General features: G+C 44.9%; 1 protein-coding gene across 1 annotated transcript in view; it reads right to left on the reverse strand.

Annotated features, from left to right (window-relative positions):
- The window catches only part of syt3 (synaptotagmin III), a 36470-nt gene extending 33384 nt beyond the window's left edge, over positions 1-3086 (reverse strand). The window contains exon 1 of the mRNA XM_037087574.1: positions 2804-3086. The gene's annotated coding sequence lies outside the window, so the exon portion shown is untranslated. The remainder of the gene's footprint in view (positions 1-2803) is intronic.
- Positions 3087-17594: the final 14508 nt, after the last annotated feature.

Genomic DNA, 17594 nt, shown 5'->3' on the forward strand with positions numbered 1-17594 from the left:
TAAGAGTGGGGAAGGACATCCAGAATGTGAGGAAATAAACAACTCGACACTGCTGGGGCATACACCGATAAATATTTATCTAATATTGAATGCAAGCTCTCACTCTTTTCTAAAAAATGTTTTTGGATGTTGCATTTCTTATTTTTTTGGCTCAGCACCCCTCGTACAAGAATTCCAGCGGTTTTACTCGTCTGCTCTGAATAATTCTGGCGAAAAAAACAGCCGCAAACAAACGATAGATCCTGGAGCGGGGCGAATGTGAATTTGATAAAACCCAGGAGGGGGCCGGATTTTCAGTAACAAGGATCATGCTGGAGTGTGCGACTGAAATCTGTATGTGAGATCTGTCTCCGAGGGATGAATCACACACCTCAGCTGGGTTTGGGAATTACAGTGATAAGGCATTTGAAACGCTGCTGTCTGCTGAATAAGAAGTAGACGACATTCAAATGCTTACCACAAACCTGTGATCTGTTGCAACCCCGTATCATCATCTGGCATCTCATTTTCCAGTCAAAAGATATATTTGTCTTTTGGCTGAATAAAGTGCGTCAATTTGTGGCTTTCCCAGTTCCGAAAGAAGCGGATCAATATTATTAGTTTTAGCAGAGGAAAACAGTAGTAGAAGTATTATGTTGAGGCTCTCGAGTTTCGAATGAGGCAGATTTAAATTGTCCTTATTCACTTTTCATAAAAATCCCTTTCAGGCTTCTCTTCTCTTTTCTCTGGGACTAATAAGAATTATGGTGTGTATCGCTCAAAACTATTTTTATAGGGAGAAGGCGAACACCTTCGTAATTGCGAAATTGAACTCAGAACAGTCAGACCCCTTTTTTTGTGTGTGTGAGAACATAACGCTTCTGTAGACAAAGGCGACTAATCCATTGGATATACCTAATAGGATGTTTCAGTCGGATCTCGTTCAACCTGCTTTCAAGTCCCCCTATCCGCTGCCACGCTCTGTCTTTTGTTTTCATCTGTACCTGGAAGTCATCTCTAATTGAGCCTCTCATCCTTGCCACGACTGCTTTTGTTGTCGCTCTTTGTTTAAAGTCTGCAAATTTGCTTAAGTGTTTAAGCGAGTTTTACACTCCCCATGCCTGTGCCTTTTTATGCCAGTTTTTTTCGCGAGCCGTTCCCAGACTGCTGTGCGCTTACAGACCGGCGACTTTGCCCTGTGACCCGCTCCTCTCTGTTCCAGACTTTGATGCTGTCTGCTCTCCCGCACCCTGCTGGGCCGTATCATGTTGTGTACCATCTCAAATCGATGTACTCATGTACCCTTAGATCATCCGCCATTCGTCAGGACTATCCCTGCTTCATAGAGGTCGTGACCTCTCTCCACCGGAGCTGGCATATCCTCCTTTTCGTCTTGCATCACTTCCTTTTGAGGCCACGGCGATGTCTGCCGGAGACAATGCTATCATCACTCCTCTCTGCTCATTCGCCTGTGACGGATTGATGCACAGGGGTAAACAGATAGGGCTACTACAACACATCTTTTTGGTTACTCCAGTAGAGCCGGGACAGAGACGGCACCGTATGAGGCCAAGATTGAGCACGGGGATATTAATGTCTATTGACTAGAGGTAATAGCTTTCCTGAGCCTCAGCCTCGAGGTTGTTCCAATTTAGCCCGTCCTATAATAGCTCCTGGACACCCTTTCAGCAAATAAATAACACGAGGTGGGGGAGAGGGGGGCCTTAATAACTGCTTAAGACCATATATCTCTATAAACATGCAATCAAACACCCGTTCACAACCAGGCAGACTCTGTCTCCTTTTATCTCTACCTATTTCTATCCCACATTCACACATATCAAAGGTTGCTGTTCACGCTCTCACAGCTTTCCTCCACTCTGGGCCTGCCGAAGCTGCGAGTGTCTAAATTATCTATAACTCGGGACAGGAAATAGAGAGCAAGTGGCAGGCCAGGAACCCTGGGATATCGGTGCTGCTCTTCCTGTCTCTTGCACAGCCAGTGGAGCTGCAGAGTGGGACCTATTTACAGACAGAGAGTGTGATCACACACACACACACACACACACACACACACACACACACACACACACACACAGACAGCGTCCGCCCTCACTTCATTTTTCACCTACTGCTATGTCAGAGTCGGTGAGTCAGTGTGTGTCTCAGTGCGTTTGGGATTTGTGTGTGTGTGTATGTGTGTGTGTGTGTGTCCATTTGCATAAATATGGTTCTCTGTGGTGAGAAGCCAGAGCAACTGTGCCTTTGATATTGTGGTGGTGGGTGGGGGGAGAAGGGGGTGGGTGGGGTGAAGGGGGTGTGGGTGGAGGGGGAATTACGCACGTCTTACGCACGTCAACCTGTCTTCTGTGTGTTTTCTGCGTGCTCGTGCGCGCACCCCACTGTCTGATTGCCTCACAGCTAATAGCGTTTGCTTGGAGGAAAAAAAAAAAAAAGTTAAATCACCGTCGTCAGCCATTGATACACTTGTAATACAGAGAGGAAGGAGCCTGTGCTCTGTCTCTACCGGATAGTACAGCCTCCGCGCACAACATGCATCCCACTACAGGCTCGGAACACATACCTACTAATGGCAGAATGCGATATGGAGGAGCCGGGGTGATGCACGAATAATATACGTTAAATATTTATGGAAAACAGACACATGCTGTTGGATTTAGGGCACATTCGGCAGAGCCCAGTGCGGGATGCGGGATGCGGGATCAAAGGAGATGTGATGCGAATAACGCACGTCTCGCAGATACCGCCGGACCTGAATGCATGCCGGCCACCGGACGAGCACAAAGGGAGAATATCTTCCTACCTTGGTGCTGCAGAAAGCACCGTGTCCCTCTCTGTCCGATCCACGGGCTCCTCCGCTGTTTTAGTCAGATGCGACGCTTGTAAAGGGGCATTCCGCCCTCTTTCGCTCTGTCCACCCCCTCCTCTCTCCTCTCTCGCTGCTCTCCAAGACGCACCGAGCAATAAACCCCGCAACCGGGATGGCAGACTGAGAGGGAGAAATGAACAATATGATATCTCTGCCCTCCCCTCTTTCCCTCCCGTTTCCTGTATTCTTCTCTTATATTTTCCCCCCTCCTTGTGTTTTTTCCTCCTCTCTGTTTCACTATCCCCTCCCTCTCTCTCTCTCTCTCTCTCTCTCTCTCTCTCTCTCTCTCTCTCGGCTGCTCGCTCCCTCCCTTTTTTTTCCCTCCCTGTGCTCTGAATACTAATACTGTGTCTCTCCTCTCACTGCCTGTACAGCCCGGCCAATGCTAAAGATATACTGATGTATGTGGGGCGTGTAGAGAAGCGAGTCGGTGTGTGTGCTGGTGTGTTTGTGTGGAACCCATAGAGGGAGATGGTGGGATGGGGGGACCTGGCGTGGATGGCGTGGAGGGTAATGGCCACTCTCAGCCTGGAGGGTACATAGGTGGGGTTAGAAGGACACGGGATGTTGTTTGGTCTCATTAGAGATGTGATTAGATAATAATCCTCCTGCAGATGCCCCTGGAGAGGTGGTGGTGGTGGTTTGTAGTGGTTGGGTGGAGGGAACGAGGATGTTGGGGGGGGGGTGGTTATGTCAGAGTCCCTGAGATGAGAGGAGGTGGAGGTGCAGCTGGGGATGAGGGAGTGTGAGGAGGAAGTGTTGGAGAGCAGAGACGGAGTGGAGGGCCAATGTTGTTTCGGCTCGGAGCAAAAAGAAGGACACGGCTCTGCGAGTGATGCTGTGTGTGTGTGTGTGTGTGTGTGTGTGTGTGTGTGTGTGTGTGTGTGTGTGTGTGTGTGCGTGCGTGCGTGCGTGTGAACCATGGAAACCTCAACGAGAAGAGCAGCTGAGGTATACGGAGGCCATGATCTAGTTAGAACGAGACACAGTCTTATTGGAGACCTGATTGGATTATGATATTCCTGCAGGCCTCATATGAGGAGAGAAGGGAGGAACGTAAAAAAATGTTCCTCTGTTTTACGGTTACAACAGCGGGCATGGACTGAGGAATGAGTAACGGAATTAGACATTGTATTAAGGTGGTTATTTTGAAAGTGGTGTTCAGAAGGGGCGTGATCGAGGGTCCTTGACTTATTCCCACAAGGGAACAACAAGATGAAGAAACACTGGTATTAATAAGGTACTGAGGAGTGAGTAAGAAATGAATCAGGAACAACTTGATAGTTAATGAAAGTTTGATTCGTAATATTACCTGAACAACTGTGAGTTGAGGACTATATGATGATTTACTAGAGAACAGACCGGGAGACACTTCATTAATGGATTATTAGGTAATTATTAGTTTATGAATAGCTGTGAACCAACATGCTGATAACTCTCTTCACGAGTTCTTCTTTCTTCCTGCTGACTGGCACAAACTAGTGATACTCAATATTTACTAATTACTGAATAATTAGTTACTGTTTTCGTGTACCTTCAAGTAAATTGTGGCATCATACTAAGTAGTTACCCAATAATCTTATTAGTTACTAATTACTTAATCATTATTTAGTCTTCTTGTGTACCTTTACGTGAATATATTAATGATACTGTGTTCATTAATGTCGTCTCTCTCAGTCTGTTCCCCAGTAAATCATCATTTTCTGTAATACAGTCCTCTAGTCACAGTTATTCAGGAATTTCTCATTAACGATTCATTAACCAATAAATTGTTCCCAATTCATTCCTTACTCGCCCCTTCGTAACCACTCACATTTTGATGTACCTTACTGTAAAGCGTTACCGTAAAAACTGTAATTGAATCATGATTGAATTTGTACATTAAGCGGCGGGAGGATGCAACGGGAATCAAATCAAACCACATCCATCAACAAATGACTCATCAGATGTATCAGATAAGATAATCAGAAGATGGTCTGCGGCCTAACGGGAACGTTCCCCTCTGGATTAATGTGTTGAAAACATGTTTGAACCCCTGCTTTAAGGTTTTCCGCTCCGCCTGCTGCTGAGACGGTGCCAACTTTATCGGTTATGTAAGACAAGTCATCCCTCTGCCCCTCAAGATGTTCATTGCACATGGGCCTGCTGCCATAATAAATTAACACGGCGAACACTGTGTGCTCTTGACTCTTGTTCTCTGTGTGTGATGTATGGCCGAGTTTGGAAATGATCGACTTTCACTGATGGCCTTCCCTCGTTTCTCACACATCCTGTCACTGCACCCTGTCACTCTCTCCCTCTCACTACTGTAAATGTCCGTGTCGTTTTGGAGAAGAAACTCAAACTCAGAATTGGAATATTTACAATATTAATGAGGTAAAAATACAAACTCTTGAGATATTTATGTTTCTACATAAATGAATAAACAAGCTGTTCTCAGAGAACAAGAAGAAGAATAATGTCCCCAGAAATCAGTTTGAAGGTGGCGGGGTCTGCCAAATATAAACAAAGTAAAACAGTATAAAATTCTGTTGTCCTTTTAAGTCATTTGTTTGTTAAGTTTGTTTAGGCGCTGAAGATCTTTCTCTTAGGATTAAAATTGCTTTCCCAAAAACGACATAGTGCCCGTTTAACTGCACAGGTTAAAGAGGAAGCTTGTGATTATTTTTAGTGAAAATAAAATAAAATAAAGGCTTCCCTCTGTGAGTTCTTCTGTCATGGTGGAGGCAGGTACCTTCATATTTAAAGACAGCGCACGGATGAATTAATCATTCTCTCAGACTTTGCCCAAACAACACCTAATGGACCACAGAGCACGGAGAACATCCACATGTGGATAGTCGTTGTGCGTTTGGCTCGGAAGTATTCTTAATGCACTATTTATAAAAGAAAATAAATAAAAATAAAAAATGACCACCGATCAAACTGTTATTTATTCATAAAAATGCTAATTACAGGCATCCAATGGGTTTGGGTAAATGAGGATGGAGGGGCACTTGAATTACCTTTGCTTAAGTGAATCCAAATTTGATCTCGTGCTTTTTATTATGATAATGGCGAGCAGTGATCAAGACAGAGACTTGAAATCCAAAGTGCGTTCAAGACTAATGTTCCTGCTAAGCGTTCAGTGCTCTACATCAAAGATTGTATCACGCTGATGAAATAATAACGTCTTGTCACTCCTCGTATCTAATAATTTGACTGAATGGACCAAAATAATATCTGGAGAGTGTGTTAGTATAGTGATTTATTTGCTGTACACGTGATAATGTCTTCTTAGCCCCATTACTGATAACTTGTCACACAGATAAATGTGATAAATTGTCAGTCGTCACGTGTCTGTGAAATTAAGCAGGATTGGACAGGCCATTGATGCAGATAAGAGAAGGAAGAAGCCTCAGGAAGGGTATGATGGATAGATAAATGTTACATAATCGGCGAGATAATCAGCAAAAAAAAATAAATAAATATTCGGTGACAGAAGCACCGATATTTGTAGATTGTAAAACATATGTGAAGAGCATGGATCCAGGAGGATGTTGGGCAGCTACCCTCCTGCAAAATCTAATGAATTAACACCCCATAATTACATCTGATTGTCTTTGTCATCGTTGCGGAAGCGGTAATGATGAAAGAGGGACGTAGGACGGAAAAACAGCCGTGTTTGGAACCCTGCAGCGGGCGATGATTGACTGATAAATGAGAGTAAACAGTGACCTCTGTTAACTGTCACAGCAGAGCACAGAGAGCGGTGGAGACACACAGCAGAAGAGGACAGGGACGCATAGAGAGCGAATGAGAGAGGAGAGGAGAGGAGAGGAGAGGAGAGGAGAGGAGGTTAAACAACTAAAAGCTCGGCTGGCGGCAGAGGCTCCTGTCAGACCGGAGACCTTGTTTCCTCCCAAAACAGGCACCGACAATATCTCTTATGTGGGGCAAACACTCCACTCCTTCAAGTGCACACAAAATACACCCGGGCGATTGCGGGAACACATGCATGCGATAGAGCACTTAGAGTACATGCATCTAAACATGACACGTGTGCAGACATATTAAAGAAGGTAGACCGAGAGACGCTGGAGGGGGGAAGAGCCAACAGACAGGGAGATTAAGTGTGACTAAAACCAAGGGTGTCGACTCAATAAGGCACAATGTGTCTGAATGTTTTGAGGAATAGCAGTGCAATGTCACGAAATTTTGTAGAGGGGTATTTGCCAGGTGTTAAAAAAAATGCTTCCCTCAGAGGATTGTGCCTAAAAATGCATCACGTCGACCGCATCCTAGCGTCTTTTCACGAGTCTTGAATCGCTTTCCACTCCAGAAATGAGGTTGACAAATGCAGAACCGTCACAAATCGGTGGGAGTGCTGCTCGGCTGTAAAAAATATGGTGTCCCTCTGGTGCTCTTTAATTCGGGGAGTCTGAGACACTCAAGAGTGTAATGAGATAAAATTAAATATCTAAGTGCTGCTGAATCACAGTAGCATTAAAAACATGCCTAGGAAATTCAGCCATTAAAGCACAAAGGGTTTTAGATATGAAATAGCCCAAAGGTGGCTTCTACAATTCTAAAAGCTGGACAGTTGCAGGCGACAAATCATATTAGCTGTCCTAGTTGCCCATGAGGGGCAGCACGGCGTCACATCATGCTGACATCGATTAAGGATTAGCCTTTAACGCAACCCCTCGGTGTCCTGTCATCGCCTAATGCTAACAGCCGTCTTGTGGAGACGCTTCTCCCCCCGGCTTGAGACTGTCCATTTCAAACCCTCCAAGAAGCCTGTGGGTTAAGTACCAATATCAAGGGAGGAGACCTTGAGTTTATCCTTAAAACAGCACTGATCCAGTGCTCCAGCATAGTTCACCTGGTTCCATACAGCGGCAGTTGAGGTTTGACTCCCGCCTGTGGCCTTCCGCAGCAGAAAAACAACAGCACTGATCCCTAGGCTTGGTGTCATTTTAGGACAATATTTCCATTGGAGATATTTTGACTGCTGCAACTGGCAAGGCGATGCACGTAACCAACGAGGAAGCAGAGCTAACGCTAAGGCCTTTGAGCTAATCTGCTTTCATATTTACTGCTGACTAACCACAACTGATTGTGGTTCTGACCATCTTGTTTTATTAGAGTGACCAATCAGTAAGAACTTATTGAAATGTATGTTATTGTCTAATTATTAATGATACTGCTTCAGGGCTGTGAGAAGATCCGCTGCTGGTGACACACTCAGGCATTAAATAATTAAGAAATGTCTGTATTATTAGAGCTGTAACACAGAAATTAAAAAACTTTTTTTTGATTGGGATCTTTAATTATGGTTTCAAAAGTTGTGTTTGCATGAATATTCACAACGGATATGCTATCATTTTTCATCTTGGAGGTAGTTAAGCTTGCTGCTGCAGCTACTAGCTTTTGGTTTGTTTCTCTCCCGAACACTGAATCGTACAAATCACAATTATAAAAAAAAATAAACTTGAAGGATGATTAATGAGATTGTGCATTTTCCATTTGCTGTACAAAATCTTGACCAGTTCCACTTTTAAGTGCAACAGCTGTGTAAAAAAAAAATACAGTTTGTATTAGTTGTCAACATCAAAGGAGGTCTTCATGCAATTTTAGGGAATGCAATGAGGGGATCGTAAGAGGCTAAGTAGCTAATCACCGCATAATGGCGACTCAAAACTCATTATAACACATTTCTTGGTTAGCCTTTTCTTCGTTCCAGCTATTTTTCAGCACATTTTCAACTAATGATGCTTTTAAAAAGTGACAGGGACAAAACTGGTCATCTGAAAAAGTGGTGTTGCCCAGTTTAAACACATCTGCAATATGCAGCTCAACCTGGCGCTTCAACCCAGGGCTGCTCAGATCGCATGCATCTCGTGTGTTGGGCGACATCAGCTCAGGGACTCGTAGTTTATTATCTTCCATTACCTCAGCAGGGTCAGAGGGGGAGGTGTTCTGGTCTTACAAAGCTCTGTGTGCACAGGATCCTGCCTCTTTTTATTGTATGTGGCCAACCCACTGTGTAATTGGGCTACTGAACAATGATTGGCCTATAATAAGAGACTGTAGCCTCTGCACGAAGATCCATGACCACACGTTGTATTGTGTAGGACAACTGAAGCTAATATGTTTGTTTGCAGGAGATTCTTTATCAGTTTTTCAAGGTTCAGCTGCCACCAACCCAACACAAGTCCACAACAGAGCCAGAAACCTTCTCTGCCTCGAGCCTTCTCTCTGTAGGCATGTCACCTGTTTTCATCTTTGGAGCTGATGATAATATTTTACCTATGTTACTGCTCAGAGATCAACAGTCGCTCCGCTCAACCAGTTGCCTCTGTCGATTAGGTAAACTCGTCTGCAGTAAAGTTTTGACCCGTAATTCAGCCGTGTTCCCAGACTCAAAGCTACGTCTCTCACCAGGAGAAGAAATGGGTTGTCCCTCCTAGCGAGGTAGGAAAGAGCAGAACGACGCAGGCATCACTCAACAAAGAAGCGTCTTTGTGTGTCTGCTCTGTCTTGTCTTGCCAGAGGGGACAGACATTCGAAGTTTGCCCATAGCTCACAAAGTTTTACTTTCTCGGCAGCAGCAGCAGCAACAAAGCACAACATGGGTTGAATTTATCTTCTTCCAAACTAAGTCCAGTGGCAAAACAATAGGGCAGGCTGCTGTTACTGCTCTGTGTGCCTTGTGCTAACTGTGTTAGCTGCTGCAGCAACAGACCCGTTCGGCAGCTAACTCGATTAGCACAAAACACACACCGACAGCAAACTACGACTACATCATGTCTCATTCACCTGTAAGAAAACAGCTGTTATCATACTGAACATGAACATCAAACATGGCTGTTGTTAGTACTCACCGCTGTCAAGCTAGCAAGTAGTTTTAGAAAGTATTTGTGTCGTTCTCTCTTCCATTCTTGTGCCACTCACTTGCTGACAGCTTTAGCAATATATCCGCTTAGCCTTATAGATTGATTCAGGAACAACACTTTTGCGACTTTTCTGATATGTTAAAGCTGCTGTAAGCGTTTCCGTCATCATAGTTATCTTTAGCATTCCAGTAAGCGATCCTCTCTCTTCTCTCCACACCTGCATGACTATTTTTTTTTTTTTTCCGAGGCAGCTCTCTTTGCCTCTTTCTTTTCTTCAGTTGTTTTTCGTCACATGGTCTGTTTTGTATATCTGGAATTGTTAGCTTTCATTGTTCCACCGTTGTCAATACAGGAAGCTCCTGTTTCTCAGTACGTTTACGAGCAGACAGGGCCGCCTCTTTATGGAGTTCTCTGTCCTGATTGGATAAAGTGAGCAGGGATACCGGAAAATGTGTGATCCTTTTCCCTTTTTACGTGAGTCAGAGGAGGAGAGAGACATGAGTTACTAACCAAACAAAACTGACTCTATAAATGTGATTGCTGTTGGAATGTAGAACTATTTAACACTTATTCTAAAGAGAAAATAACACTTACACCTGCTTTAATTGACAATATGTCAAGAACAAACATGCTGTAATATTATTCTACTGCCAAATCATTTTGCTGTTGTAAATTAGTAGTCTCTACATTTGTCTGTTGGTGATGGTTTGGCATTTTTAGGGATTTTTATATGCCATCCATAATGTATAAGTGAAACATCTTGGCCTAAAATTCATGAAATTTGCAGTCAATTTTGGCGCGAGTGCTCAATGCCAAGTCGGTGCACACAAGGGGTCGAATGGGACCTTGAAGTTTGAGTTCAGAGAGGCATGCGTGCAAGCTGTAACTTCACATCAGAAAATATATGTTAATGTATATGTTTATATTGTATGCGCAGCCATATCATTTCACATATAAGAGCAGTGCATCCTACTACATTTAAAAAAAAACTGCCTTTGATTACTTAATAAAACCATATTTCTATTGAGAGTTGATTCGCTGTAAATTAAACGGTCGTTCATCACATCTAAAGTTTTAAAAATGCAAACACCCTCTTGAATTTCTCCCGGTCACGTGTCGCCAGCTCTTACGTAACGCTGTTGTGTATTGGCGTTGTCATGTCTAATGAGATTATGTTTCGTCTGTATGTGTTTGCACTTTCTTTCCAAAAGTCGTCTCTGATCACTCTCAGCCTCATCATGATCACTTGTTACCATGACAACTCCCTCACAGGACCAATCGCCCACTTCTCTATCCGTCTCTCTCCCTCTCTCGCTCCTCTATTGCTCTTCATTGTCTTTGTCGTGACTCCCCCTCACCCATCAGCCACTGCCGTCACCCACTTTAATTTGTCATCAGAGGATTCCATTTGCTCCCTTTCACACAATCTATTCATTTTTTCTTGGTTTCTTAGTTTTTGTTGTTGGTGTTAAAGCCAGACTTAGCAGCTTCTCCTCTCACCAGCCCAGCACAGTTACAGTGCCCAGCTGAGGACCCCCCCTCCGGCAAACTTCACGGGGTCAGTCCAGTCTCTCGGTCAGACTCTTTGGGGGGTTTTTCGACCTCCCTGCCCTTAGCCCTGGAGCGGTTTGGACAGGCCCCATATGCTGTTTAGTGTTAAGGTCAGGAACCGCAACGTCCTCTGGTGAACCCCTAGTGGAAGGAGCTGGTGGCCGAGGCTTCGAGAAGAGTCTTACACAAGCTGCTGCTTCTGAGGTCAAGGGAGGGATGCTGCACGCTCCGTCGAAGTCTGTGCTTTCTGAGAACTGGGTGTTCTGTGCAATGCGTCGGGACAACCGGGCTCGAATTGCTGAATTTTGCCCAAAGTCCAAGCAGACTTTTCTTTTTTACTTTTTAGAAGAAACAGTTGGTGAGCCGGCGCTGAGTTTCCCGAGCTCCTGAAAGCCGTTTGAAGAAAGATCTGAAGGGGAGCGGTTGATGCTTTATCCTGGAACTTTTAGCATTTCCATAATTTGTTTGTTCTCCTATCAAACTCGTCGGGGGCTCAGTCATTTTAGTAGCTCAGCACGTCTTCTTATCACAATCGTGCGGCTTACTCTCCGACTGGACGGTGTATATTTTAGTCTCAGTGATTGATTCGGTCTCGGTTATGAGTATTTGGGGGCTGCAAACGTCAGATTGCATGGTGGGAGAAAAAAAGGGTCTGACTCACTGCAGGCTATGCTGGCGGTTGCCGAAGTTGATTTTAAAGCTATTTTGAGACGCGCACTTCTCTCCTTCAGTCTCTCTCCCTTTTCTTTTTTCTCACTTATCATATTTACTGTCCCGTCATTTTCTTTCGCTGTACCTCCAACGTTAGTAATGTCTCATCCCATCCTGTCTCTCGGCGCTACAGGAGCCGCGGAGCCAGGAGACTAATCTAATCATTTAGGGCCTGCTCTTGAGTAGTAAATAATTTTCTTGGCATATCACAGGGTTTTTGCGAGTGGGTGTGTGTCTGTCTGTGTTTGTGTGTGTGCGTTTTTATTGTGTAATTTTCCTCGCTCGTTCCAGTGTTTCTCACCACCGTCCTCCAAAGCCCCCGAGGACTGCAGCAGCAGCAGCAGCAGCAGCAGCAGCCCCGGACCAATTTTTTGTTCTTTCTTTCTTGTTCTACAGTGACACACTATGGTCTATATTTCATGTCACTCCGACTAAACTGCTCCGCTGTTGAGATGTCCACTTTAAAGCTTGATGCACTCCTTGTGTATGGATTTGGCTGCCATGCCAGCAAAGCACTTTGCCTTGTGAGAGGAATTAAACCCCTGAGGTTTTTCTAAGATAGATTAAATAGGGAGGGGAGCTGAGAAGGCAGGGGCTCATGGGAGGGGCGCTACCCAAATATAGAGAACCTGCCAAATGCCAACGGGTGTGGGCGAGGAGGCTGGCCTCTCTGATGTGTGTGTCTGCACATGGGGTGGGTGTTTGCATGCATTATGAGGATTTCTAGGATGTGTGTTTAAAAAAAAAAATACATATGCCAGCTCTTTTGTGCGTTTGTGTGCAGAAGATTTCACAGCAAAAATTCTGACACTGACAGCACAGTGGAGAAAACCCCGGCATAAAAAAAAAATAGTTGAATGTTAAATTTTTCTGGATTTCTTTGGTTTGGCATTGAACTCATCTCTCATCTCCATCTTTCAGATGTTTGCCGGTTCAGGGTGAGTGGAGCGACAAAGTGAAAGATGGAGAGCGAAAAGGAAAAAAGGTAACGCACAGAAAGCCACAGAGGAGGAAGAAGAGGAGGAGGAGGAGGAGGAGGAAGAGGAGGAGGAGGAGGAGGAGGAGGGTGGTGAGGATGTCTTGGAATGGGAATTGCAAAAAAGCTGGAGGAAGGTTTTGTTTGCTACGCCTCACATGTTTGGATACTCAAGCTAATGAGCAGCAATTAGACAGCAGCCAATTAACTCTGGCCATCAGACTGAGACCGAGGGAAATGAAAAGAGGAGGAGCGAGGAAGTGAGGGAAGAGAGAAGTGTTGAAGAGGGAAGGGGGAGTAAATGACCTGGGAATCACATGCGCTGTAATCTGCTCGTGATGTTCCTGTGTGTGTGTGTGTGTGTGTGTGTGTGTGTGTGTGTGTGTGTGTGTGTGTGTGTGTGTGTGTGTATTCCAGCAGGGGGAGCTGTGTAGGCCCATGTCACTGTAAGTGCTCTACATGACCATCTGGCTCTCACTGTCAGGCTGGATGCTGAACTTACGCTTTAACTCCTTCACTGCCGGCACCTCCTCCGCATCCATACCATGAGAAAAACGCGTGAATATGAAAATGAATGCTCCTCAAAGAGAACGTTTAGATGTTTTTTGGTACATGTTTGGCATTACTATTACACAAAACTCAAAACTTAACAATTCAGACCACGGAATCCGGGATATGAATGATTGATGATAGATTGATGGAGTCGCTGTGTGACTCTGAATCTTCTCTGGCAGCCGGTACACTGACCAGATTGTGTATCTGCTCCAGGCTGTGGAGGGAAGAAAGCAAATGGTTAATTTCTCATTCTGACTGCTGATGCAGTGTTCCAGCTGAACCCCTCTGAGAGTCGGTCTCTCTCTCTCTCTCTCTCTTTCACACACACACACTCACCTACGAATACACACTGTACCGTAGTGCTTGCCATTCTTCCAAGTAGCCCGCTGCCCTCTCTTTAATTAGGCTAATTGAAATGCGAGAATAACCATTTTCTTGATTGCTCATTATTTTTGGGCAGTTTAAAATGAAAAGCATGCTTACCCACGCAGATGCCAAAGAGGGGGCGGTCTTACCTCGGTTTCCTCAGCTGACCCTGTTGCTCGGCACTGGTGAGCTCCAGGGGGTTGCAGCCCCGCTCGCCGAGCCCTGTGAACACCTTTTGGCGTCGTGGCTGCTACCTCACCTCTCCGATGGGAGCGTCCCCCCGCCGGTGGCCTTAGTGTTGTTTAAGCAAGAGAGTCAAGTGGGATTTTCCAGACATCCTTGAGACAAATTGTGAGAGACGGCTTGTGCTTAAGTGCTCTTGGCAGGTCTACAGGTGGTTGGGCGGCTTTTTTTCCCCACGTGTTCTCAGCTGCTCTGTAAACCCTCCGAGCAGGCCCACCGTTGGTCCTTAGCTGTGACAGGAGCCTCCCCAGGGCAGCTGGGGCTTATGAAGAGCAAGGGGAGAGAGACGGAGAGGAGGGAGAGAGGATTTGAGGGAGAGAGTGAGAGAGGGAGCGATGGCACAGTACATCTGGAGCAAGGGGCTGGGGAGTTTAGGTGTGCGTGTATGTGTGTGTGTGTGTGTGTGTGTGTTTGACAGCCTGAGAAAACGCTCATATGTTTTGTGTCTGCCTGACAAGGAGGTGAGTCATTCCCTCAACGCACTGTCTCACACACACACACACACACACACACACACGTACTAATGCACCCACCCAAGCATGCACACACTGTCTCACACACACATCTTCAGTTATCGACTAGACTGCACGGGGGCAGATCACATGCTCATCATTAGCCCGGCAGAACTGGCTGCAGCTGTGTACAGTAACGCTCGCCACATGATGTGGCATTTATCATACGTACACATTATACACATACAGAGTCATTTGCCTTCGAGGAGCTGTGTGATTTCCTCATTAACTTCTTGAAATGTAATGAGTCATTGAACCGAGTTCTGTGGCTCTGTTAATTATGGCCCCATGTTTCAGCAGCTCTCTCCATGGCAACCTAAAGTTCTGCCTGTCACCGCATGAGAGATGAGGGAATAAAGACATTTTCCCATTATGCTGCCACCCCAGCATGCATATTTCTCCTTAAGACAGGCCTTCTGAGGGTTGAGCTGCTGATCTTTTAGCACCCTCTGCTGGAGATCAGAGTGGCGTCGAGCGTCAACGTTCTGAACCTGGGGGTGCAAAGAAGTGATGGAGAAGCGGGGGCGGCCGCTGACGATCGAGCAACATCGACACCGTACGTTCTGGGTTCGTAAAACAATCAGAAAGTTGGGTGTTGTAAGCAAATGGAAAGGGAGTCGACACTCGTGCACACGCTGACCTCACAATCAAGAGCGAGAACCGTCGAGCAGTTTGTGTTTGAGAGCTTGGTGGCACCAAATTGAATATCATGAGGCTATTAGCATGCAAATGAGCTGTTTCCTCTCATTATTGTGCTGACAAACAAGCATCTGTTAATGGGTGTGTGTTTACATTGCACCTACAGTATGAGAGGAGCTCCGGCTAATGAATGTAAATGAGCAGAGTTCAGGCTGGAGTTTGGTGTGGGCGACCAGTTTGCTCTGAAAAGACAACAGATGTTAGCACCAGCAGCAGAGCATGTCCGAACTGAAGGGGGTGCGAGATGTTAAATTGCAAAGAATCCTTTTTTCTTTAAGCATTTTTCTCTACGTTTCATGGCTCCCTTGTGAAATGACTGAGGCGTGAAAACAAGCTGCTACCCTTCAGCTCTTCCTCTAACGCGACAGAAAAAGACATTAAGCCCTGGATGCAGATCAGATTTCTGCACCACAATCTATAAGCCTCTCGCGTTGTGTCTGAAGTGGCCCATGGCTGAAGCTGCCAAACAAATATCAGGAGAGCTCACGACGTTGACATCTTATCATGCTTTGTTTACATAATTTTTATTAGTGGAGATATGACCATGGGTCAGTTTCATCTCTAAAGACTCACCTCTTCCGCCAGGAATGAAATTAAAATAAGTGTGATCTCTCGCAGGGATTGGCAGAGTATTTACTGATAATAACCTTTTTCTTTTAAGGGATCGGTGGACCAGAGCCAAGACGAAATACAGTCCACACAGTCACAGAGCTGGCAGAACACCTCACCACGGGAAACAAGTACTCAGGTCATGGACTTGGTTTGTCATTCCTCATAAATGTACTCTTCCGGTTGTTGAAAACGAGATGAAGGATGACTCATGACAAAGTGACATTTTCCCACTTGCCAGTCGACCACTGCCTCTGGCCTTTGTGCCACCACGCTGACTAAAGTGCATTTTTAGGTGTCACGAGGGGTTTGTTCAATGGCGAGCCCTTTTTTTGATGGATTGTTCCGGGTGAAGCTGCCTGCTTGTACCTTACAGTGGCCAACTATTACTTTGTGTAGTGAAACAGGAGCACCAGATATGATCTATGAAAGCCACAGCGGCTCTTTGTTTTATTTATTAACCTGATTTCTACTTAGCGAAGAGACATTTTTGATTTACAGAGCATATGACCCTCTTATAAAAATGATGACTTATTATTATCAACTCTTGCGTTTTGTTGATGTTAGCTGTTCTTCCTCACTGCTGTTCTCAAGTTTGGCATATCCATCTTGGAGTTTTGGAGCCAGAAGTCACCATATTTGGACAAGACGGTGGGGCTGTGGAGGTTATGCTGATTGGATCTGACGGAGAGCATGAGGACGCAATGGCAGATAATGGAGCCTCTCGATAGGTCCCAAAAGTTAGCTCCAAATATTAGCAGCCCCATCTTGTAAATCAATCAATCAATCAATCAATCAATGATGCATTAACTACAAACTGCCAAACATTGTATTCTGTCTCTCTGTAGTCCAATGAGCACCATTTTGAAGTTCCGTTGTCGCATCTTTCTCTAATCAAGGGCTCCGGACACACCCTGGTTGCCAGACATGTAGCACAAAATCTACCCCAGTCCTACTTCATTGTCTATTTTACTCTAAGTGCGACATAAATATACAAAATGAACATCATGCTGTATTGAAGATGACTTGAAACTAGAGACTGAGACCATAAACCTATTAGGAAACTGCTCACAGAGATAATAAATGTAGTGAGAAATAGGGACATTTTCTCATAAGCTTAAAATGTATTTTGTGAAAAAACATATGGTCATTTTGGTTGGAATATATTCAAAACAAAAATATAATAAGGATAAATGGCAATGGAAAACAATAGTGCAATGTGAAAGTGGTCACTTGTAGTGATATTTACAGAGAGCTATCACACAACTCTGCGTTTCAGGTCCAAAACCTTTCACTTTCAGCACCCCCATAGTGACATTTTCTGCCTCAGCAGGCAGCTAATTTATGGGAAAGATCAAAAACCCAACTGTACAATACAGAAATACACAGATAGCTGTCAGAGTTGGGCAAAAAGGTGAGCACCGAAATGCAAACACAATGATAAGCAGGTCAGTAACAAAAGGTCCGCTTAAATGTGCTGATGTATGAATACAAAAATACGAAAAACAAACATCCAAACAACAAGAAACTGAATCCAGTATAAACGAACATGAGGAACATGAGGACTGAAGTGGGGCTGTCGTAAGAGACAAACCAACAAAGAGTGTGAGGAAAACACAGGCTTA

Source organism: Acanthopagrus latus, chromosome 23, assembly GCF_904848185.1.
Source record: "Acanthopagrus latus isolate v.2019 chromosome 23, fAcaLat1.1, whole genome shotgun sequence".
NCBI lineage: Eukaryota > Metazoa > Chordata > Actinopteri > Spariformes > Sparidae > Acanthopagrus > Acanthopagrus latus.